General features: G+C 40.3%; 1 pseudogene; it reads right to left on the minus strand.

The window, feature by feature from the left end:
* Positions 1 to 18,054: 18,054 nt before the first annotated feature.
* On the minus strand, positions 18,055 to 20,023 carry LOC138164744 (heat shock cognate 71 kDa protein-like; annotated as a pseudogene).
* Between the last annotated feature and the right edge of the window lie 4,176 nt (positions 20,024 to 24,199).

The following is a 24,199-nucleotide window of genomic DNA, read 5'->3' on the forward strand; positions in this document are numbered from 1 at the left end:
CAAAGGGGGAAACTGCAGTTGACACAAGTTAACCAATTTGTCCAACAACCCACAGATGCCATGTAGCAAGGCCCATGTTCCTACTCACATCTTCTGTCTCTAGGACAGGATTCTTTTTTTTGTTTGTTTTTTGCTTTTTGAAGGGGGAAGGTAGGGCAGCTGGGGTTAAGTGACTTGCCCAAGGTCATACAGCTAGTTTTCTGTTTGTTTTTTAAGTGTTTGAGGCCATATTTGAACTCAGGTCCTCCTGACTCCAGGGTCAGTTCTCTACTCACTGTGCCACCTAGCTGCCCCAGGATTCTTTCTAATATTCCATGACATTGACACTGGATTGAAGTAAATTATATTTAATGATGCATGTTTTGGGAGGACTCTTTTGGGGCTTCCCTGCATCCTGTCAAGACACCAGTTTGGCCACTTTTTTGTACATGATTCATCAAGGACTGGTATCACAGATCATGAAAATATCATATCTTAGAGTTCCTATTCCTAGACTAAGTATGGCTAAGTCTTGCAAGATTTCCTCATTATTCCCATTCTATGCCTCCTTAAGAGAGTGTTAGCCTTCCCTGGCCCCTTTCCAAGTTCTCCACATCTCTCTAAAATTGCCCTTTTGAAAATCTTTTTTTCCTTTTGTGTTTGCCTTGGGTCACTTATTTTTATTCCCAAGGCCAAATTCTCAGGCCCCTGCACACCCTGAAGTTCTCTGCAGTGCACAGAAGGGTCTACTTTAAAGTTAAATGAAATTCTATGTGCTGGAGAAAGCCCCAGTGAACAGGAGAATTGGTTGGTTAGGTTTCTTATTAAGTTTGAGCAGCAAACAATTGTTCTATAAAATAAGGGTGATGGGTTAGGAAGTTTAAAAGTCCCTTCAAGCTGTGTGACTCTCAGTGCTCTAAATTCCTTCCCAGCTTTTATATTCTCTGTTCTAAGGTCCCTACCACTTCTAATGTTCTAGGTCCTTGGTGAGGAAGAGGGTGGCATCCTGTACAGGTAAATATATTCAGTATGGAGTTGTAGGAGCTAGGTTCACACCCCACTTTTGATGCTTACTATCTGTTTGACTTTAGGCAAGCCATTTGATTTCCCCAGGTCTCAGTTTCCTGACTTGTAAATTAAAGAGGTTGGACAAGATGCATTACCAGAGCCCTTTCAGCTCCAATGTTCTTAGGGCCCTTTCTACTCTAATATTTCATTGCTTTATATGTTCTTTCCATCATGGATATACTGCACTCCATAGCATTACATTCTACATTTGAAAGTCCTTTCTAGTCCTAAGTTCTTTCTATGTACCTACCACACAGGTTGCTGGGAGGATCCAATTAGAAAACACAGGGGAAATCCTCTGCAGAACTTCAAACACTCTACAAGTGCTAGCACTGATCAGTTATTTTATGTTCTAATCTGCTTTGAGCTCTGATGACCTGGGATTCTAGCAAGGTCCTCAGCTCTGTCCTGAAGTGCTAACATTACATATGTATTTTTCATTGTCCCCATGCTATCATCATTCATTCAATGAGTATTTATTAAGTTTGAAGTCAGCCCCACATTCAAGGATCTTAAATTTCCATGTAGAAAACAAGTCTGTGGGGGCAGAACCAAGATGACAGAGTAAAATCAGGAATTTGGCTGAGCTCCCACTCCAACCACCTCCAATACCTGTAAAATATGACTTTAAACAAATTTTAGAGCTACAGAACCCACAAAGTGACAGAGATAAACAAATCTCCTTGAAGGCAACCTGGCAGGGTGACAGGAAGTGTATATGGCACCAGAATGGGAGATGAGCACAGTCCCACATGAGCTGCACAGGCCCAGATGCAAGGCGGCCCCTATCAGCAGCACAGAATGGCCTGAGCAGTCTTCAGGAGAGTGAATCACCAGCAGCTGTGGTGGTTTCCAGACTTCTCAACCCACAAACACCACACAGAAAGTAAAAGTTCAGAAGGGAACTCTGTTGGAACTGGGGGGAGAAGAGTACAGTCCACCCCTGCCCCTGGGTGAGAGTTGGCAGAGGTGCAGTGGCTGTAGCTGCTGCCATGTGGCTGCCTCCAGAGCTCCTGGGCTGCAGATTGAAGGGAGACTAAAAGACCATTCAGAGGGTAATTGCTCTTGCTTTGACCTGCTTGGATCTGGGTTGCAGTCTTGGATGGTGGACCTGGGGTGTGTAACCAGTGTGCCAGAGCTTGTAGTGGCTGTAGAGAGGGCACCATCCTCAGACCTCTGACAACTGTGAAAACCCCAGCAATTTTGGACACAGCTCTCTCCACACTGGAAGCAGAATTCTACTGTGGCAAAGAGCTCAAAAGTCAAGTAATTGGCTGGCAAGATGAACAAACAGAAAAAGCACAATCAGACCATAGAATCCTTTTGTGGGGACAAAAAGCATCACAACATGAAACCAGAAGAAGTCAAAACTCCTACATCAAAAGCTTCCAAGAAAAGTATGAATTGGTTACAGGCCGTGGAGGAGCTCAAGAAGGATTTTGAAACTCAAATAAGAGAAGTGGAGGAAAATTTGGAAAGAGAAATGAGAATGATACAAGAAGATAATGAAAAGTGAGTCGACAGTCTGCTAAAGGATGCCACCCCAAAATACTGAAGAAAGTGACACCTTAAAAATAGACTAACTCAAATGGAAAAAGAGGCCCAAAAAGCCAATGAGGAGAAGAATACCTTAAAATGCTGAATTGCCCAGATGGAAAAAGAATTTCAAAAACTCACTGAAAAGAATAATTCCTTCAAAATTGAAATGGAGCAAGTGGAAGTTAATGACTTTATGAGAAATCAAGCTACTTTAAAACAGATCCAAACAAGTGAAAAAATTGAAGACAATGTGAAATATCTCATTGGAAAAACCACTGACCTAGAAAATAAATCCAGGAGAGATAATTTAAAAATTATTGAATTACTTGAAAGCCATGATCAAAAAAAAAGCCTAGACACCATTTTTCAAGAAATTATCAAGCAAAATTATCCTGATATTGTAGAATCAGAGTGCAAAATAGAAAATGGAAGAATTCATTGATTGCCTCTTGAAAAGGATCTCCAAAAGAAAACTCCTAGGAATATTATAGCCAAATTCCAGAGTTCCCAGGCCAAGGAGAAAATATTATAATCCATCAGGAAAAAAAAAAACACAATTTGAGCATTGTGGGAGCACAATTAGGATAACACAAGATCTAACAGCTTCAACATTAAGGGATCAAAAGGCTTGGAATATGATATTCTGGAGGCCAAAGGAGCTAGGAGTAAAACCAGGAATCACCTACCCAGCAAAACTGAGTATAATTCTTCAGGGTAAAATATGATCATTCAATGAAATAGAGAACTTTCAGGTAATCTTGTTGAAAAAACCAGAACTGAACAGAAAATTTGACTTTCAAATACAAGAAGCAAGAGAAGCATGAGAAGATAAACAGGAAAAAGAAATCATAAGGAACTTACTAAAGTTGAACTATTTACATTCCTACATGGAAAAACATAATTGAAACTCATGAGACTTTTTACAGCATGAGGATAGTTGAAGAAAATATATATGTATTTTATATATGTATATATGTGAATATATACATATATGTGTGTAGGAGGGTATATGTGTATATAAATACATATGTGAGTGTGTGTATATGTGTGTCCATGTATACATAGACAGAGGGCATAGGATCAGTTAAATAGGAAGGGATGATATCTAAAAAATAAAATTAAGAGGTCAGAGAGGAATATAATGGGAGAAAGAGGAAGGGAGTCATAGAATTGGGTAAATTATCTCATGTAAAATAGGCAAGAGAAAACTGTTACAATGGAGGGGAAGAACAGGAAGGTGAAAGGGAATGGGTCAACCTTACTCTCATTGAATATATCTTAAGGAGGGAATAACATACATACTCAAGTGGGTATTTTACCCTACAGGAAAGTAGGGGAGAAGGGTATAAGAGGGGCAGATGATGGAAGGCAGGGCAGATTGAGGGAGAGGGTAGTTAGAAGGAAACACTTTTGAAAAGGAACAGGGTCAAAGTAGAAAATAGAATAAGCGGGGGACAGGATAGGATGGAGGGAAATATAATTAGTCTTTCACAATATAACAACTATGGAAATGTTTTGCATAACTACACATGTACAACCTATATTCAATTGCTTGTCTTCCCAGTGAGGGTGGGTGAGGAGGGAAGAAGGGAAAGAATCTAGAAATAAAAGTTTTAAAAACACATGTTAAAAAATTGTTTTTTACATGCAACTCGGAAAAAAGGTATACAGGGGTATAGAAATCCATCCTGCCCTACTAGAAAGTTGGGGGGGGGGGAGTGGGAGAGAATATAAGAGAGAACAGATTGGGGAAAGGGTATTCAGTTGGCTCGATATCTTGGGGTGGGGGTAGGGGAAAGATGGGGAGAAAATTTGTAACACAAAATATTGTGGAAATAAATGTTGAAAACTAAAAATAAATAAATAAAAGATTAAAAAAGAGAAAACAATCTGTGCTTGGATAAGCAAAGACCAAACACAGAGACTGGAGTTAACATAATATTCTGGTGTGGGAGGGCAGCTGTTGGGAAGACAAAAAAAGGTCTTAAATAAGAGATGTTTCTTAAACCAACTCATAGCACTTACTGAGGTCTTCCTAAGAGCCTCTTCTAGGCACTGCAGAGGATACAAAAATAGGACAAGTGGTAGTAGTGGCTGAACTTACAGTCAGACACACCTGACCTTAAATCTTCCCTCAGATATTTACCAACTGGGTGACCCTGGGCATGAACTTCACCTCTGTGGAACTTCCATCCATTGCCTCTTGGGCAAAACAAAATCAATGTAAACTACTTTACATATGACAGATGCTTTCAAATGCTCACATTTAGCTGTTAAGTGCATCACAGCTCTTCTTTTCTCTATGATGAACATCTTCACTTACCTCAACCAGTTTTCACAAATGGTCAACACTAGATCCCTAAACAGAAGGATTGTCCTTGTGTCCTTCAAGAGTCAGTTCAAACCCTACCTTCTGCAAGATGTTTTTTTCCCAGTCTTCATTCCTCCTCCCTTTATCCTGTAGTCCCAATGCTAGTTCCTTCCCTCTGAATTGACCTTCAAATGATAAATGTGTGTATATGTGTATATATATACACATACATATATGTATACATGTAATTATTTGTATACACACATGTATATGCACACATGTCAGAGTATATATCTATATCTGTTTATATATACATATACATATATAAAATATATAAATCTCTATATATCTATCTCTGTATATCTATTCTGTCTTGGATATAGTATTCATCTGTGTATTTTCTCCCCCAGTGGAATGTGAGTTGCTTGAGGACAGAGCCTCTTTAACCTTTCTTTCTACCACAGGCCTCTGGAACAATGCTTAGCACAATATAAGTGCATTAAGTACAGGTTGACTTGTGTCTCCTCCAAAGGAAAATGCTTTTGGGTCACTAGAGGCACCAACTCCGCATCCAAATGTCCCCATCCAAATAATTCAGAGCAGTGGAGGAAATCAAAGTTTCGAATTTTTTCTCACATGTGGAGTCTTTAGTTTCTTGTGGGTCCCCTACCTTTGGGGTCACATCCAGAACTCCCTTCTTCTCAAGAGCTTAGCATTCCTTTCACATCCCACTTCTCTCTCAGGAATGATGGATCCTAAATTGGGTGTGTAGGGATTCTCAGCTGAGACTCTGTGGGTTAGTGCTCATTCACATCCTGTGGTTCTACTTCAAGGTAACTGTTAGTGGCTTCCATGAATTGGGCAAAATTCTGCATGCATAGGCTTTTGCCACTAACATACCACATCCAGGACCCAATGTGATGATGATCTGCTCTGTTCAAAAGGGGCTAAAACACAGACTACATGCTACTACATAGGTGGTGTATGTGTGTGTGTTTGTGTGTGTATGTGAGTGTGTGTTTTAATGTGCAGGTCAGCAGAAAAGAGTGGCTTCACAAGAGTCCAAGTTCACTAGTTTATCACCAGTGCATCCACACCATCACAAGCCAATTATTTCATCTCTAATCAAAAATTTCAAATCATAATTCCAAAGAAATTTTCACCACCCTGTGACATCACCAAATTAATGGGAGAATTTCCCTTATACACCCTCTATAAGAAATTATGATACCTCTAACACTCCAGCTGTGTAATGAACAGGATAGAATACAGTGGAAATATCACCTGCCTGGTCTCAGACATGTCTCTCATAATGCAAGCAAAATTCCCCTGAATTTTCTTGGCCATCATAACGCACTATTGACTAATAATGAGTTTGCAGTCCATTAAAATATATGGAGCATGGCACTTGGAGTCAGGAAGACCTGAGTGCAAATTCAGGGGGTGGCTAGGCAGCACAGTGAGTAAGAGACCTGGCCCAGAGTGGGGGAGACCCAGGTTCCGGCCTCAGATACTGAACACCCACACAAAAAAACTGGCCGTGTGACCTTGGGCAAGTTACTTAACCCCAATTGCTTTAAAAAATAAATTCTGCCTAAGACACTCCTAACTATGTGACTCTGAGCAAGTCACTTTACCTTTGTCTGCTTCAGTTTCCTCAAGTGTAAAATTGGGACAAAAATAACAGCTAGTTCTTTGGATTGTTGTGAGGATCCGATGATCGCAGAGCACTCTGCAACCCTTAGCACACAGTGTAAAAGCTAGCTATGATGATAAAGATGATGATGGTGATGGCTCACTGGGTACTAAGTAATCAGCAGCACATGAGCTTCTGGACACTGACTATTCCTTTTTTTTCTTTGACTTCCATTGCCTAGCACTGTATGGGTAAATATGTATATATATACACACACATATAAGAGTATATATCTATATCTGTATATAGACATACATATACACACATATAAAATACATAAATCTTTCTCTATATATCCATATAGGTCTATCTAGCTACATATAGATATATAGCCCTCCAGGCTCAGAATCCTACCTATAGTTTGGATGTCCCTCCAAACCACAAGGGGAAATGGATATGCTATTAATAGAGAGGCACCTGACTGGTGCTCCAGTGAGTCATGACCACTCCAGATGAAACTCTTCAGATAAAGTAAACAGTTGGGAATTTAATTGAAGAAGAGAAGGCTTTCTGAACTAGATGGCATTGAGCTGGGTCTTGATGTATTGGGCATGAGTCATTCTCTCTCCAAGTTGACCTTCTTCATACCAGTCTTCCCTTGACATGCTTGTGCCATATTGTCCCCAAACCAAAGACCCCTGGAGTTAGTGACCATCTCATCTAAACCAAACCTTAACAAAAATCTCCTATCCAAATTGCCCAAGTCATCACTGAGTTTCTGCTTGAAGACCTGGGGTGAAAGGGTGCCCACCACCCAAAGCCAACCCGCCCTACTTTTGGACAGCTCTCATTGTTTGGATTTTTTTCTTCCTGAGCTAAAATCTGACTCTGCAACTTTCACTTCTGGCTCTTAATTTTGCCCTCTGACCAAATTAGGTCAGTCCTTATTTAATTCATGGGCCATTTTTTGTCCTTTTTATTGACTCACTTTTCTCATCTCTAAGATGAGGAGGTTGGACTGGATAATGTCTGAGGGCTGTTCACTTGGCATTTCTCATATTCTGTCTCATATTGTCATTTACATTTTTATGAGTATGTCTTTTAAAGGTCCTTTGAGCTCCAAAATGCTATGATTCTACATTGTTGAAAGGCAATTTGGCCAAAAGGAAGAATCCCTTGATTTGCAAAGAGCAGAAGAGGTTGTTGGCTCTTATTCCACTCTGAAATTGATAAATGACTTCTGTGAGTTTAGACTTTCTGTTTCAGGCATAAGGTATATGCCACTCCTGTTCTTGTAACTTCGAATCTTCACAATTGTCATTGGGGTAGGATGACCAGGGCTTCTTCCCAGTGTGTGGAAATTTATAGGACACTGATAGATTTTTGCATCTCCAGTTGCATGCAAAGCTCTCTTTGGTAGCATGGAAACAACTGGATTCGCCATTAGTGAGCAAGAAAAATTAGGTAAAATAGGAATCTTCAAGATGGCTTCCTTTTCCTAAACCCTCCCAGCAGCTGTACTCAGCTTTCTACCTCGTCCAGACAGAACTTCATTACTTCCCAATCAGGATCCCAGGGTCTTTGCCAATATCACCGCCAATTATATTTTAGCTGTCACACTTCCTCCTATCACACTTTATACCACTCAGAACCTGATAATGCACTGACTACTCACTGATGTTAATTTGAGACTGGAGTGGAAACTAGAGCAACTTGGTCCCATGGTGTTCAAACTAACAAGACATCTTTGATGTGCAGCTATCAGAAAAGAGCCCGAATTAAGATTCACGTGTAGCTAAATACTGTTGGAATTGTTTTTGCTTCCTTTAAATTCCTTTAAGGCCTTTGGAATACGTTTGAGAATTCTCTCCCAGTCTTTGGAATGATCAAAAGCTTTAGAATTCTCTTAGGTGCTTTGGAATTCCCTGAAGGCTTTTGGAATGCTCCTAGGAATTTAGGAATTCTCCCAGGGGCTTTGGAATTCTCAGGGGTAGGGGTTGGTGTAGGAATGCTTTCCAAAGCTGTAGTCCTCTCTCAGGGACCTAGGAATTCTCCCAGGGGCTTTGCTTCCCTATTCCAACCACAAAACTTTCCAGTAGAAATTTTCCATCTTGCTCTGTGAAACACAGTCTCATATCGCCCCCTTCCAGTAGTACCAGACAGGTCAGCTCTCCAGGCTTCTGATCATCTGTGTGTGTATGGGGAGGGGGAAGGGGGGTAATAGAGATTTGGGGATATTTCTTTCAAATGCACTGTCCCTTTAAAAATGTATTTGATTCCACCCTACTATATTCAGACCCCAGATTGCCCAGATTACATGTATATTAGTTTAACAAATGACCAAATGCCCCTGAATTTGGAGGGACTGCAAGTTTCCCACATCAGCTCCTTCCCTGTAATCACTGACCTCTTCAGATAACATCTAATCCGCTGCTATGCAGGGGTATTATTAAAGTAGCCCCACCAAGTATGCTGGCACTGCCTCTCACCTCCCCCACTGGGGCCCTTCCCCTGCTCATGCTCAGCCCCTCCATCCCTGGAAGACAGCAAAGCAATTATGTGGGAAGCATCTGCAGGATAGGCAGCCAGTCCCCTGCATCAATCCCTCATTTGGCAACCTGGCTCAGCTGATGGAAAGGGGGGTGTGTGTGTGTGTGTGTGTGTGTGTGTGTGTGTGTGTGTGTGTGTGTGTGTGCGTGTGTGTGTGTGTGTGTCTGAATGTGTCAGAGGGATATAACAGGGGGAGCGAGAGAGAGAGAGAGAGAGAGAGAGAGAGAGACTTGCCTCCTCTCCAGTGACAAAGGGGCTGGTACTGAAGGGTTAAACCTGCTGCCTTCCAAACCATTTTCCCCCAAAGCTGCGGCCCCCTAAATTAATTTCGGCTGGTAATCTAGATGGGGTTAAATAACTCCTCATTATTCTGTAACACAGCTGAGCCTTCTCCAAATGTTTGTTTTGTTTTGTAACCGGTACCTTCTGGTATATTCCGGTGCCAGGACTCGGAGCCCCTGTTATATTTCATTCTCACTATTTTGGGAATGGAGCTTCTGGCTCCAGGTGATTTAATAAATTGCTTTTTTTTGTGTGTTCCTTTTAACTTACCCATCTGCTCAACACATGCGTGGCTTGCAATCTGTCGGCAGTTTGCAGAAAGACAAACTGTCAGAGCGGCATTCTTTCTGACAACTTTGTTCCCAATTAGATTAGTGGTAATTTTAACAGATTTCAGGGCAATAGAGAAAGAGGTGACATGTTATTAAAGCATCAATTTTGACAGACCTCAAGCGCATATGACTTCGATGGAAATGATTTTAAATACTTTAATTAAAACTCAAGGAAGATTTCCCCTCACCACTACCCCTCCCTTTAAGCTGCTAAGTGATTGCAAAACAAATTTAAAGGGAAAGAGAGGAGCAGAGTTTGCTAAATGGACTCGGCCATGCCAGGGAGGCCAGCACACAAGCAGGGCCGCCATCATCTATGGCTCTAACATGCAGGCTGGCTTAATTATTCATAACTTCCTCCCTGTAGCAGATGCCGTCCAAAACATGGAATACAGTATTCAGAGATTGGAACACTCCCTGTGAGATTCACAATGCAGCCTGCATTTTGAAACCCTCAGAAATTTTCCAGAGTGTGTTTAACACGTTAAATATATTCAGAAGGTGGGGTGGAGGGGAGAGGAGAGAATCCTTCTTTTTTTCTTTACCCCTCCTCCTCTTGACTCTGTTTTTTTTTTTTTTTCATATGTTCCAAAGCAGCTGCTGCCCTCCACCCCCACCCTCCATCCCTCGCCCTGTCTGGTCCGATAGGCCTGGAGCGTATGTGCAGCTGTACAGCCCCGGCTGGCGTAATCAGAGATTCCTGTACCTCAGGTCACTTTGCAGGCAGACAGCCCACTAGAAGGATGTCCCATCTATTATTTAAGTGGGTTGCAATACTCAAAATTCATTAGGGGCCATGCTTTCTTTATCTATGGAATCTGTGACAGGCCAGGATCGGCTCTAGGCAGGGAAGCTCCGTTGAAAGGCCCATGTAGATATACGCCCGGGTAGATTTCCCTCATGAATTTGACAATTTCGTTGATTTATTTAACCATAAATTTCACCAATGCTTTAACGATTTCCATTTGTTCTCAGACAACACTGTGCATTTTATTATTGGAATCTCTAATACATTAATTAAGTCTTAATATTCCCAGCACATAATTGCAGAAAATTCTTTTAACTCACAGATTTCTTAGTCACTTGGGAAGTCTCTGTCATCTTGTACATGGCCTATTGAGATGAAAGTGGCCTACTATTTGAGAATTATAGAAATCACTTAACAGTGAAAGAGATTCCTGTTCTGCTTGGAGGATAGTATTTTTTAAAATGTGTTTTTTAAAAAATAGTCTTTAAGAAGTAATTATAGACAAATGCATATATAATATATATTATGTGTATATATTGTATATAATGCATTATAGGCATATATGATGAGATATACACAAATATATGCATTAGACATATGCATGTATGTATATATACATATATGTACATATATATCATTTTCATAGCTGTTTTCATGACTATGCAAAGAAGATACTAATTAAACCTTTCCTGTCTCCAATTCAGATAAGATGATCAACATTTCCAGGAGAAAATAAAAATTGTCCAGCAATCTTTCTAAGTATTAGGAGCCTGTCCTTTTCTTTTTTAAGCCAGAGATTTGGAGGGATCTGTTTTCATTTTTTCCCTGGAGGCTCTTTAAAGTGCCTAATGGGCTTAGTTGAATTCAACAAATGAAATTCTTGGTTTTCTTAGAATCTCAGCATTCTGAGTAGCAAGAGACCTTAGAATACAGTATCAATCAAAGAACAAATATTTATTAAGCATTTACTGTCTACCAGACACTGTTATACTCTGGGGATGGAAGAAGAATGAAACAGCTTCTCTCAATCTCCATTCTAATGAGAGAGACATATAAAAATGAATAAATAAAAATAAACATAAAATATATTAAGCATAAATATAAAGTTAATAATACAAATATATGCAAAATAGTTCAAAATAACACTAGCTCTGTGACCCTGGGTGAGTCTCAACCCTGATTACCTCAGTTTTTTCATCTGGAAAATGAGCTGATGAAGGAAATGCAAACCACCAGTCCAATATCTTTGCCAAGAAAACCCCAAATGAGGTCAGAAGAAGTAAGTTATGACTGAAACAATGGGACAATAACACAATTTAGGAGACAAGACACTAGCAGGTTGGGGATCAGGAAAAGCTTCCTGAAGAAGACAATGTTTGAGCTATGTCTTAAAGGAAGACAGGGATTCTTTGAGGCTGAAATAAGGAGACAGACATGTGGGAGAGTAATATTCTAGAGTCTTATTATACAGACTGGTAGCCCAGAAGGGGTCTTTGAATATTAGAATATGTGATGTAAGAAAGTGGGAAGACTTAAAATGTAAAATTTCAGATTATAGAATGTCATTATTAGAACATGAAATTTTAGAGACTGAAGGGAGGTAGAGAGATAGATTATAGATTACTAGTATCGAAAGGACCTTGGAACAGAGAATGTTAGAGGCCTAGAATGTTAGATCTAGAAAGGATGTTAGAAAATGACACTTTAGAACACAGGGTATTAGTTCTGGAGAAGACTGCAAAGGTTAGCTACATATAATGACATTTTTTTAGACGAGAAATTTGAGACCAAAAGGTTAAGAGACCGGTGCAGTCCCTAAAAGGTGGGTGGTGCCTTCATCACACAGAGCACAGTAGTCCATTAAGTAACATCACCTGCGTCATTACCAACATACTGATTTTACCTGAAAGGGTATGAAGTGGGCCAGAGTCTGTTGACACAGACAGATGGGAGTAACGCATATTTATCCTACAGGTCTAATGGCTGTGCTCAGCATTTGCTTTTCTTTTCTGCCCCAGACAAAATTAACTGCAACAGCTTAGGTGAACAGGAAAACTTAAAAGGACCAAAGGCATTTATGGTAGAGCTGAGTGTGATTTCTAAAACTAAATGAAATAAATCAAAACCCAAACTGGTATCCTGATCCTCAGTCGTCAAAAATCCTCTAAAATTCTGAGATTATTCTTAGTGTGATTCAGAATTTCTTGGTTTAGAAGAATACACTAATTAGGATAAAAGAAAGAACTCAAACCTAAATTCATGTTTAATGGGTACTGAGGTTTGAGATTAAATATTTAGAAAAATATCTCTTGTTTTTTCCCTTCCTTCCTTCCTTCCTTCCTTCCTTCCTTCCTTCCTTCCTTCCTTCCTTCCTTCCTTCCTTCCTTCCTTCTTCTCTTCCTTCTTTTCTTCTTCTCTTCCTTCCAATTTCCATGCTGTTTGGACCTTGCCAGGATCTGAAATCAGAACATCTTAAGAAAGCCATCTACCAGAAACAGGATTTCCTGCCCGACTTGACCAGAGATCATTCTCCAGAGCTTTAGGGAAGTGTGTTGCTAGAGGGATGCCTTCCAAGTCAAACCTCAGAAACTTTCTCAGTCTAGTGACTAATATTTACTCTTCCTTGTCTTCACCATTTTGAGCTGTGGATCTCTTCCATATAGAAAAGTATGTATGTATGTATGTGTGTATGTATGTGTATGTATATATACACACTTGTATGTATATGTATCTATATTCCCTTTTCATAACAGATATTGACCATATCCTCCCCTTTAGAAGTTCCTAAAAATCCTAGAGTTGCAAGGGTCCAGAGAGGTCACCCACGTCATCTTTGTATTGAAGCCATCTCAGAAATCTAGAAGCAATATCTTTTAAAGGAAAAAAAAAAGAAAAAACTCATAGACTTGATTACAAAACTTTTCTCAATTGATCCCTGACAATTTTCAGCCCTCAGTATGAAGTACTTCCTCCTTCAATCTAATGTAAATCCTTCATGTTGTTCCTATTGATTTCTTTTCAGTGGGAATTAGTAAGCATGCTGTGGTAATGGCCATCTTATGTGTTAGATCATTAGATGGATCACACATTAGCGAGAAATTGAAGGAAACACAATTCCATATGTAGAACTGAATTCTATTTATATTTTAAATACACCCAGGATACTCTCTGGGTAAGCTTGGTAAGGGCAGAACCTGTTTCACTGTTGTTTCCAACACCTCTAACACTTAGCACGATTCCTGGTATGTTCTAATAATTTCTTGGTGATTGATTGCTTGCTGGCTTGAAGGAGAACCAGGGTATGAGATGAAGAATCCCCTTTTCCTACAATTAAATGCCCACTAATGTGTCTCTTCTGTAAATTTCAATGTCTACATATTAAGTTTTCTTGAAGTGAGCAGGACTGCACACATGAAGCTAATTTATTCTTTTCCATGCTACACATTGAATCTTTTTTTTTAATTAACCCTCCTCCTAGGTCTTGTTTTAAAAATTTTCCTACTCACTTTCTGACTCTCTTTTGGCTCTTTGGTGGTTGTTTCTACACACACAATCCTATCCATTCATTTAACAAACACTAAGCATTGACTGTGAGCCAGGCTCCTAGCCTAGGTAGTGAGTGTACAAAGGCAAAAATAGAGAATTCCTGCTTGCAGTCTATTGAGAAATGGGTGTACTATAAACATGGATAAGTAGACACAACACATATTTGATGTGATGTGCCTGTCACATAGTAGGTCCTTAACAAATATTGATTGATCAGTTGATAAAACAATTCTGATGAGAGCATTTTGATTAAGGTTGTATCATTAAAATCAGATTCATAAAAATACAAAGCCATTTAAAAAAATGAGTGACTGTCACAATCACAAAACCAATGATACCTGTAGTATTTATCCTATGTGTATATGTACATATCATTTTATACTTTTTAAAGGGTTTTTTTCCCAAAAAGTGTTAATTAATTCTCATGAAAGTCCTTTAAGGGACATGGGGGAGGAATCAGGGATTATTATCCTCATCCATATTTTAATGGAGAAACTGAGGTCCAGAAATTTGAAACAACTTACTGAAGCTCATATACCAAGGTAGATAGCATCTGATGCCCTATGCCAGCTTATCAAATTTGTTCCTAATTCTCTTTTCTGTTTATTTATTTATGTTTACATTTCAAGTTCTGCTCTGTCTTCCTCCCTGCCCCAAACTACAGAAGGTCATCATTTAACAAATATTTATAAATATATGTAAAACCATACTATGTACAATCCTATTTATCAGTTCTTTCTCTGGAGGTGCACAGCATGATCCTTCATAGGTCCTTTATGGTTAAAAAAGATGAATCTCAGGAGACATTTTCATAGTAGAGACAAGCTGGAATTACCCCATATTTTGTATTATTTCCAGCAAAGTACTTATTTTTACTACAGTGTCTTCTCCTCTTTACTCCTCTCTTCTTCCCTCCTCCTCTTCCTTCCCCTCCCCTCTTCTCTTTTGCTTTTTTCATCTTTCCTTCTCCCCCTCTTATTATTTCCTCTCCCTTCTCATTTCCCTCCTTTTTTTATATTTAACACCAGCGGTCACTTGCAAGTTGAAAATGTTAGATTAAATAGAGACCAAATTAGTGCAGACCTGATTATAGCTTTCCACTAATTAGCTCACTCATTTCATCTTGATGAAGGATATTTGAGGTGAATCTCCTTCCATCTCCACCTTCTCCCCTCCTCCTCACACACCTTCTTCTATCATGTCAAGATTTAAGATCTCATTACTTGAGGACAAATCCTATTCAATCTTTGATCCATAAGTTTTAATATTTTATAGGTGCCCAAACCTGAAAATAAAATCTGAATGTTTTATTATTTTTTTTGAAGTCCTGAAGCTCCATAGCTAAAATTAGGGGAAAACATGGTCTCCATGCTGTGCCATTATCTCCTGGAGACCTTTCAACCTTCACTGTAATATGTGTGACTTGATAGATCAGATCATAAAAAATCCACAAACCATGGAGAAGGAAATTTTCTAGCACTTTAATAAAAATCTATGGTTAGAAAAAGAAATATTTAAATGTTCATTTTTGAACCTCCAGCTTTTTGTCCTTTGAGCATAGTCATACATTGCACATCCCTAGTTATCATTCTACTCCAAAGGATAAATGAGGAAGAAATAAAATAAAGGATGAAGGCGTGAAGTTAATAGAGAGCTACACAAGTCCTTTGGTTTCAAAAGACAGATGTCCTTGAAAGATTGCCCTTGGTACCAACCTCCTGCCTAGGTGATTTTGCTCAGACCTTCCTCCTCCTTAAAATTACAGTTGCGGGCACCCTTCCCAAAGGAATGTAAATTTTGATCACTGAAACCTCTAAAGGTATCTTAGGGTTCACAGGCTACATTGCTTTCTTAAAAGATCATTTCTTAAACCCACATCATACTTGCTGTCATTGATTGGGCAATAATAGGTCCCAAGCTAAGCCCCACTTTGTCATGGTTTGGGTCCAGATTGACTCAGAATGAATGTAAACAGCAATTGTTTCTATTTTGGTCAGAAACCCTTAGGGTCTTCCTCTCCCAGATTGATTATTTTTAATTAGGCAAAAAAGGCCATTCTCTGCCCCATTTATTACCTAGTCAATCACTGAAAGGGTGCAGACTCAGTCAAACTGAGACTGGTTAAATACCTTAGCTTCAAAAGGCCAAGGCCTCCCACTGCATCCAGGGCCATCTCCACTCATCCTGATCTTTATCTTGCCACTGAACCCAGATGGCTCTGGAGGAGAAAGTGAGGTTTGTCACTTTGCACAGTCCTCCCTCACTTAAATCCAATTCACTTGCATGTCATGGCATCAGCTCCCTGACGTCATGGTTTTCTTTGAGAACAAAGGTCAAACACAACAAAACAAACTACAAATCAGAAGGAGAAGGTCATAGCTGCTTCTTGTTTCTTGTCTCTCACATTTCTTTTACAGGTGAGGAAACTGATGTCCAAGAGAGAGTCATTTGTGCACGATGACAATAACTGTAATCATGGAGCTAGGACTAAAACACGTTGTTTTCCTGAAGTCATGGGAAGAAAGGGTGAATCCCAGTTCTGACAGCTTCTTTAGGCTTCTCTTTCCTCCTCTTTAAAATTAGGAAGTTGAACAGGATGACCTCTAGGTTATTCTTGCTTTAGATCTGTCCCACTCTACCACACTGATGCCTTCTTTTCTCTTTTTAGATGGTCCAAGTTTTTTGTTGAGTCACTTTTCATTCATGTCAGACTTCTTCTGACCATATTTGGCATTTTCTTGGCAAGGATAGGATTCATTTGCCAGTTCCTTCTCCAGCTTATTTTACAGATGAGGAAACTGAGGCAAACAGAGTTAAGTAGCTTGCCCAGGGTCACACAGTTAGTGTCTGAGGCCAGAATTGAATTCATGAAGATGAGTCTTCCTAAGTTCAAGGCCAGTGCTCTATCCCCTGTGCCACCTAGCTGGCCTAACGTCGAGTACCTACAGACTAAATGAGGTGAATAGATGAATGGGCTTTTTTAAAATTGTTAAGCACCTACTATGTGTCAAGCACTGTGTTAAGTTTTGGGGGTAGAAATACAGAAGTAAAAATAATCTTTGCCTACAAATATCTTGCATTCAATTAGGAAGAAACAGCACACATAGGTAGTGATGTCTAGAGAGAGGGACGTTAGTCTAGAAAGTTACAGGGGGTAGTAAGTGGGGCCAGAGGGGAGTAGATCAGTATATCTACCCGTAGTTGAGTTGCTGGGCCCATGTTGTTACAAGTGGAAGGCAGTGGGTATTGTATGTGGGCAAAGTACATAACATATAATAATGTAAGCTGATGGACAATGATGACAATGTTTACTCGGTGTTCTCCTTTCAGTTAATTTTAAGAATTACAAGTAAAGTCCATAAGCATCTATTAAGAACCTATTAGATGGCAGGCATTGTGCTGAGAACTAGAGATACAATGAAAGGAGAAAACAGAACATGCTCTAAAAGTGTTCACAGACATAGCCGAGTCATAGCCAACAAACCACCAGGGAAGCAGGGCTTGATTGCACAATGATGAGAAGATGACAACCGATTTTCAAGAATCAATCTTAAAGGTCTTCCTAGACTGGTCTGTTTCAAACAGGTCTTATTACTTTTGCCTTCCTTTTACAGTATTGACTTAAATATCTCAGGATTTCACTCTCTGTAATCTCCTATGGCTAACATAGTGGTAAACAATTAGTTGCAATTTAAAATAAATAATCACACATTCAATAAAAGCTCCTATAACTTGCATATGGTGTCAACCAAAATCCTAGTGCTGACCTCTAAATGGAAGTCCTTCGCCTTTAATTCTGCTAATCATCATGGGCACAATTTTTATGGTGCCAATTTTAAATAGATTTTATTCTCCAGGACAAAAATTGCATTTCCACTTGTTTACAGTTCTGATAACGTGCCATGTCATTCACTCCTCTCCCTCTGCACATGTTCAAGTATTCAGAATGTCCAGAGTTACATGGTAGCTTAAATGTTACTTTTCAACTGCTACTGCCCTGGCTACAAATCTGGGTCCTTCAATTTTTGGAAAGCTGTGAGTAATGCTCTTTCTTCTGGTGTGTTTAGGTGACCTCTTCAGTGATGGGTCCAGAAGAAGTACCTCTAGATGGGGCTGCTCCACTCCTCAGGAGCCCTCCAGGCATGGTCCCTGGCATGGTCCCCTGCACTCTGGCACAGCTTAGTAATGATGGCATTGTAGATCTCCTATTCTTACTGTTGATCCTCAAATTCTTCCTCCCCATCAGTCTGGTTCTTATCCAGCCAGTTGATTTTTTTTTCATTACATTTGTCAAGGTTCTTCTTGTCTTCATCAGCAATTCTGCCTTGTATTTTTTTCATACTTTACAGAAGCCTTGATGTTGAAAGCAGAAGATTTAGGAAAATTCTTGGAAGACACCTTGTCTCTCTGCTTCTCCTCCTCAGCCTTGTATTTCTCAGCCCCCTGGACCAGGCAATCAATGTCTTCTTTGCTCAGATGACCTTTGTCACTGGTGATGGTGATCTTGTTCTCCTTGCTTGGGCTGTTACCACAGTAAAAACACTGAGGATGCCATTTGCATCGATGTCAAATATCACTTCTACCTGAGGAATACCACTCAGCGCTGAGGGGATTCTTGTGACTCTGTGTCATAGCTCTTTCACCTTCATAAAACTGAATAATCACACCAGGAAGGTTGTCTGAGCAGGGGGCAAGGGTCTGTGTCTGCTTGGTGGGCATGATGCTAATATGGTTGATCAGAACTGTCTTAACTCTGACAACAGTTTCAATTCCCAAGGAGAGAAGAGTGACATCCAACATCAGAAACTCCTGTACATTTTCAGATTTATCTCCAGACAAAATGGCAGCCTGGACAGTTACACCATAGCCAACAGCCTTACCATGATTGATACTGTTGTTGAGCTCTTTGCTTTTGAAGAAGTCTGACAGACGCTTCTGGATTTGGGGGCTGCAAGTGGACCCACCCAACAGGATGATATCATGAATCTGTGATTTATCTAGCTTGGTATATCTATCTTAAGGCCTTTTCCACAAGGTTCAGTGTGTCATGGAAGAGATCAGCACTCAGCTCTTTGAAATGGGCTAGGGCAATTTAGGTATAGAAGTCAATACTTTCATTGAGGGAGTCAATCTAAATATTAGCCTGGGTACTGGAAGAGAGGGTACTCTGAATGTTCACAAGTGGTACACAGATGGAGAACAGCCCCCTTATTCACTGATGTCTGCCTTGCACTTCCATTTGAACTTGGCAATGAAATGGTTGACCATGTGGTTGTCAAAGTCCTCCCCACCCAAGTGGGTGTCCCCAGCTGGGGACCTGACCTCAAAGATGTCATCTTCAATAGTAAGAAAGGAGACATCTAAAATACCACCTCCAAGGTTAAAGATCAATGCAATTCTCTCGATACCAATCATAAGCAATAGCACCAGCAATGGGCTCATTGATGATTCAAAACAGATTGAGACCAGCAATTGATCCAGCATCTTTGGTGGCCTAATGCTGGGAATCATTGCAGATTGAGACCAGCAATTGATCCAGCATCTTTGGTGGCCTAATGTTGGGAATCATAGGCTGGTGCTGCAACTACAGCATTTGTGAGTCTTCCCAAGGTAAGATTCAGCAATTTCTTTCATCTTGGTCAAGACCTTGGAAGCTACTTCTTCTGGATAGAAACTTTTGGTCTCCCCTTTGTAACCTACTTGGATCTTAGGCCTGTCTGTGTCATTCACCACCATGACAGGCCAGTGCTTCATTTCTGACTGCACAACTGAATCATTAAATCTGTGACTAGATGTTTGCCATCAAAGACTGTGCTTGTGGGGTTCATTGCAAATCTATTCTTTGCAGCATCACTGATGAAATATTCTGTGTCAGTGAAGGCAATGTAGCTTGAGGTGGTCCTGTTTCCTTGGTCATTAGCAATGATCTCTACTTTCCCATATTCAAAGACTCCCACATGGGAATAAGTGGTGCCAAGATAAATGCCAACTGTGGGTCCCTTCAAAATGGTTGCTGGGGAGTTGGGGGTCATAGCTGATGGCTGTGGAGTAAGAAGGGCTGCTGCTGGTCTGAGTAGCCATGGGTATATGTTTTGCTACTCAGTCAGATCTGAGAGTTTTCAACATGTCTGCAAAATCAACCCTAGGACTCACCCAAATGAGGGGCCTCTGGCAGAAATTAAAAAAAAAAAATCAGTGTTTTGGAAAGACTGATTTTGACCAGCTCTCAAGCTCAAGACAGAATTAGCCTAAACTTTCAAGGTTCTTTAACCCCGTGGATGCTTCCAGTGATTGAGTTTAATTGGACTAGAACTCAGGTATTAGTCCTCGGAATCCAGTAGTAGAGAATATGGCTTCTTCTTGGACAAGCACTAATTTACAAGGTTGGGAAGAAAACAGACCTAAACTATAGGAGACCTGAGGCCTAATGTCACTTATGTCACTCCAGCTGCCTGAACATGGAGAATTTGTTCATCTCTTCTGGACGGCTTCAGCAAATCCTACTACTGGTACCCTTTTCAAGCACAGATCTCTGATCCCATGACTCACGGTTGGCCTGGATTATCTATAAGGTTCTCTTCCTACTTGGAGGTTCAAGAATCCAACAGCTGCATACAGAGTATATGTTCATCCATGTACATCTTATAATATCCATACTCTATACATGTGTGCACACATGCACATGTATAGACACGTGTGTTTATATTTACTTATGTGTACGCATATAGCTGTGGACATGCATGTGTCACATTTGATATTGCAGCCTTTCATGATATTTGTTCTTGTCCTTTCATGTTAGAATCTCTAGTTAAAAGTTCTCCCCACCTTCACGACATGGCACGATGTTTCTTTGGATGATGCTCTGTGCTGGGACTCAGGCATCCTCTACTCAAGTCTTGCCTGTAAGAAAGCAACTGTGGAACCTCAAGCGAGTCACATCATCTCTCTAGGTCTCAGTCAGGCCAACGGCATAAGGCAGAGATGCATGGAGATGCCCTCTAAGGCCCCTTCTTAGTGTAACAAGCCTTTGTTCCTCCCCACATCACTTTGCTAGACCCTAGGCTCTGTCTGTACATGTGCTGGTCTTTGCATTAGTCCCTTGAACAGTAGTTTGGGGAGCAAACTCTTCTGGAGCTTAATGGGCTTTTCCTTGGCATTCAGCGCCTTCCCTCGTTGCTTTATTGGGATCTGGGTTTTATCTTGATAATGAAGAAAGAAGAAAAGCATGTGTATGTTGGACGTGGAAAGGGAACAGAACTTTCCAGGGCTGTGTGGGGTTAAGCGCCAGGGGCGGCAGGCAGCCAGAGGCGGCAGAAACCGAAGCCATCCTCCATGGGTGTAGCTTTTAATTCCTTGCGGTTTGTGAAAGGTGCTGGATAAATTTATTTTTGACACGATTGCTCCGTTAAATAGAGGAGCGAAGGGAAAACCAGGGGCTCTTTGGTGATATGATAAAGTAATTAAAGTCCATTAACATGAGATCACCATTTTAACATGCATCTAGTGGATTGTTTGATTTATATGAGCAAGAGTCCTTTTAAATTGCCCGAAGGAAAATGTAGATTAACCCCAAATTCAGCTCCCCTTTCTTTCTCTCCTCTCTCTCTCTCTCTCTCTCCTCTCTTCTCTCTCTCTTTCTCTCTGTCTCTCTTTCTTTTCTCTCTTTCTCTTTCTTTCTTTCTTTCTTTCTTTCTTTCTTTCTTTCTTTCTTTCTTTCTTTCTTTCTTTCTTTCTTTCTTTCTTTCTTTCTTTCTTTCTTTCTTTCTTTCTTTCTTTCTTTCCTTCTTTCTCCCTCCTTCCCTCCCTCCCTCCCTTCCTTCCTTCCTTTTCTTTCTTTTTTTTTTAAGGTTCTGTATTCTTTGTTAGTTAATTACATAGTAGTATGACTGATGGAGCAGGGAGATGAGGTCACCAAAACTTCTCATCAAGGAGAGCCTAAGCATAGTAGAGATGGTCATTGATGAACTACAGCTTACCCCTCTTCATCTCTGAGGTGGGGACTCTGGTTTTCCCAGAGGAAGATCTGACAGAGGTAGAGGGGCATAGATTCAGGGCTGCGGCCATGTGCACTCATCTCTTTAAGTCAAGCCATGTCAGCAAGCATTTATTAAGCAATTATTATGTGGCAGGCATTGTGCTAAGCCCTGAAGATGCAAATACATACAGAAAGACAGTCCCTGCCATCAACAAACTTTTATTCTAATGAGGGAAGGCAATGCATAAGAGTGAGGTAGAGAGAAAAACAAGAGGGGAGAAGGTACACACCTGGGGCCATGGAGGCGAAGGCTGGAGAATCAGCGGCAGAGTCAGGAAAGGAAATAAAGACAGAACATGAAGCTGGCCAGAACACTTCCTCAAAATGAAAGTTCTGGGAGAAACTGACCAATCAAAGGAAGGGGCCACAGGAACAGAGGAATCTTCTATAGCCAGAAGGTTGCTGATGAATATGAGAAAACAGGTCCAGAGAAAAGTAAGTAGCTCAGGGTCATACAAGTGGTACCTGGAAAAGGCAGGATTGGAAGCCACTGACTCTCAGTACAAATGTAGCTTTCTGTATGTTTCTGTAGGGTGGTAGATGGTGCAATGGATAAAGTGCTGGGCCTGGAGTCTGGAAGACCTGAGTTCACATCTGGTCTCAGACACTTACTAGTTGTGTGACCCTGGGCAACTCACTTCACCCTCTTTGCCTCTGTTTCCTCATCTGTAAAGTGAGCTAGAGAAGAAAATGGCAAACCACTCCAGTATCTTTACCAATAATATCCCCAATAGGGTCACAAAGAGTTGAACATGACTGAACAGCAACAACATATTGCTTTTTGGTGGGTCCACTTTCTTTTGGAAATATCTAGAGGACCGAGGACAGAATGATGAAAAGAAAAGAAATCAGGGTATTCCAAGGTAGATTGAAGGTACTGGGATGTTTAGTTTAGAGAAAAGAAAGAAAAGAAAAGAAAGCCACAAGGGTACTAAGAAGGCAACAAAGGCTACAATTATTGTTTGCTACTTGAAAGTAAGTCATGAGGAAGAAGGAGAAGACTTCGCTTATTTAGCCCCAGGGAACACAATTAGGTGGAAATAGTAAAGAGGCAGATTTTTTCTTCAGGTATGGAAAATAAAAAAAAAAAAATGAAACAAATCTTCCTACCTGATTTAGAGCTGTCCATAAGCTAGATGGACTGCCTTAGGAAGTAGTGAGTGCCCCCTGATTGGAGGCTTTGAGAAGAGTCTGGTTGACCCCTCAGTGGGCATGATATAACTAGGGATGGCCGATAGAGAGCTAGAGTCAGGGGGAAAAAAAAAAGCTCAGTTCAAGTCTTGCCTCAGATACCTACTAGCTGTATCATCCTGGGCAGATTGCTTGACCTCTCTCATCCTCAGTTTCCTCATTTGTAAAATGGAGATAAAAATAACATTTATCTCACAGGATTGTTGTGAGAATCAAATGACATGGAAGAGGTGAAGCAGCTGGCAAACATTGAAACTCTGATTGTTAGGTAAAGGTGATATTTGTTGGGGAAGAAATTAGACAATGTGGGCCCCAGGAACCCTTGTAACACTGAGATTATTAAATGGTTCTCCGATTCTTGGTTGGAATTAGCAGGAATTGGTCACTACGCGCCGTTCCTATTATTCTAAACTGACCTTGGCATAAAGGTGTTTTAATAAGTGACTATTTAAGGAGAAATGAATAACTGCCTCCATGTTGAACTAATTAAACTTTCCCATGGGCATCCCATTTAAAGTTCTTCTCCTTTACAACGTTGTTATTTGGCCCAAAACTAAACTGCTCTCTAACCCTCCACAGTAATATAGACTTAGTCATGCTGATACATGGTTGTGTATTGGTTCAACAATTCTGGAAAGCACTTTTGGATTGTGCTAAAAAGGACAAAAAAGCCTAAAATATACCTCTAAGGGGCCTTACCCTGGGTCCTATGAACTTTTCAAAAATTTGTTTTAATAATTACTTCTGTTTTGATAACCATATTTGTTTTCTTTATTGTCTTATATATTTTATTTTGTATATTTACCAACAGTTTTTTAGAAGGGGTCTGTTGTTTTCACCAAACTGCCAAAAGGGTCCATGAAACAAAAAAAGAGAAAGAATCTTTGGGCTATACTTTGAACCAGAGATATTACTGCTACATATGCAACCCAAGAGGTCAAAGACAGAAAAGTCCTGTATATATGATAATAAAATAGTATTA

Source organism: Petaurus breviceps, unplaced genomic scaffold (assembly GCF_028583685.1).
Source record: "Petaurus breviceps papuanus isolate PSGF00001 unplaced genomic scaffold, PetGlider_PUasm1.0 207, whole genome shotgun sequence".
Lineage (NCBI taxonomy): Eukaryota > Metazoa > Chordata > Mammalia > Diprotodontia > Petauridae > Petaurus > Petaurus breviceps.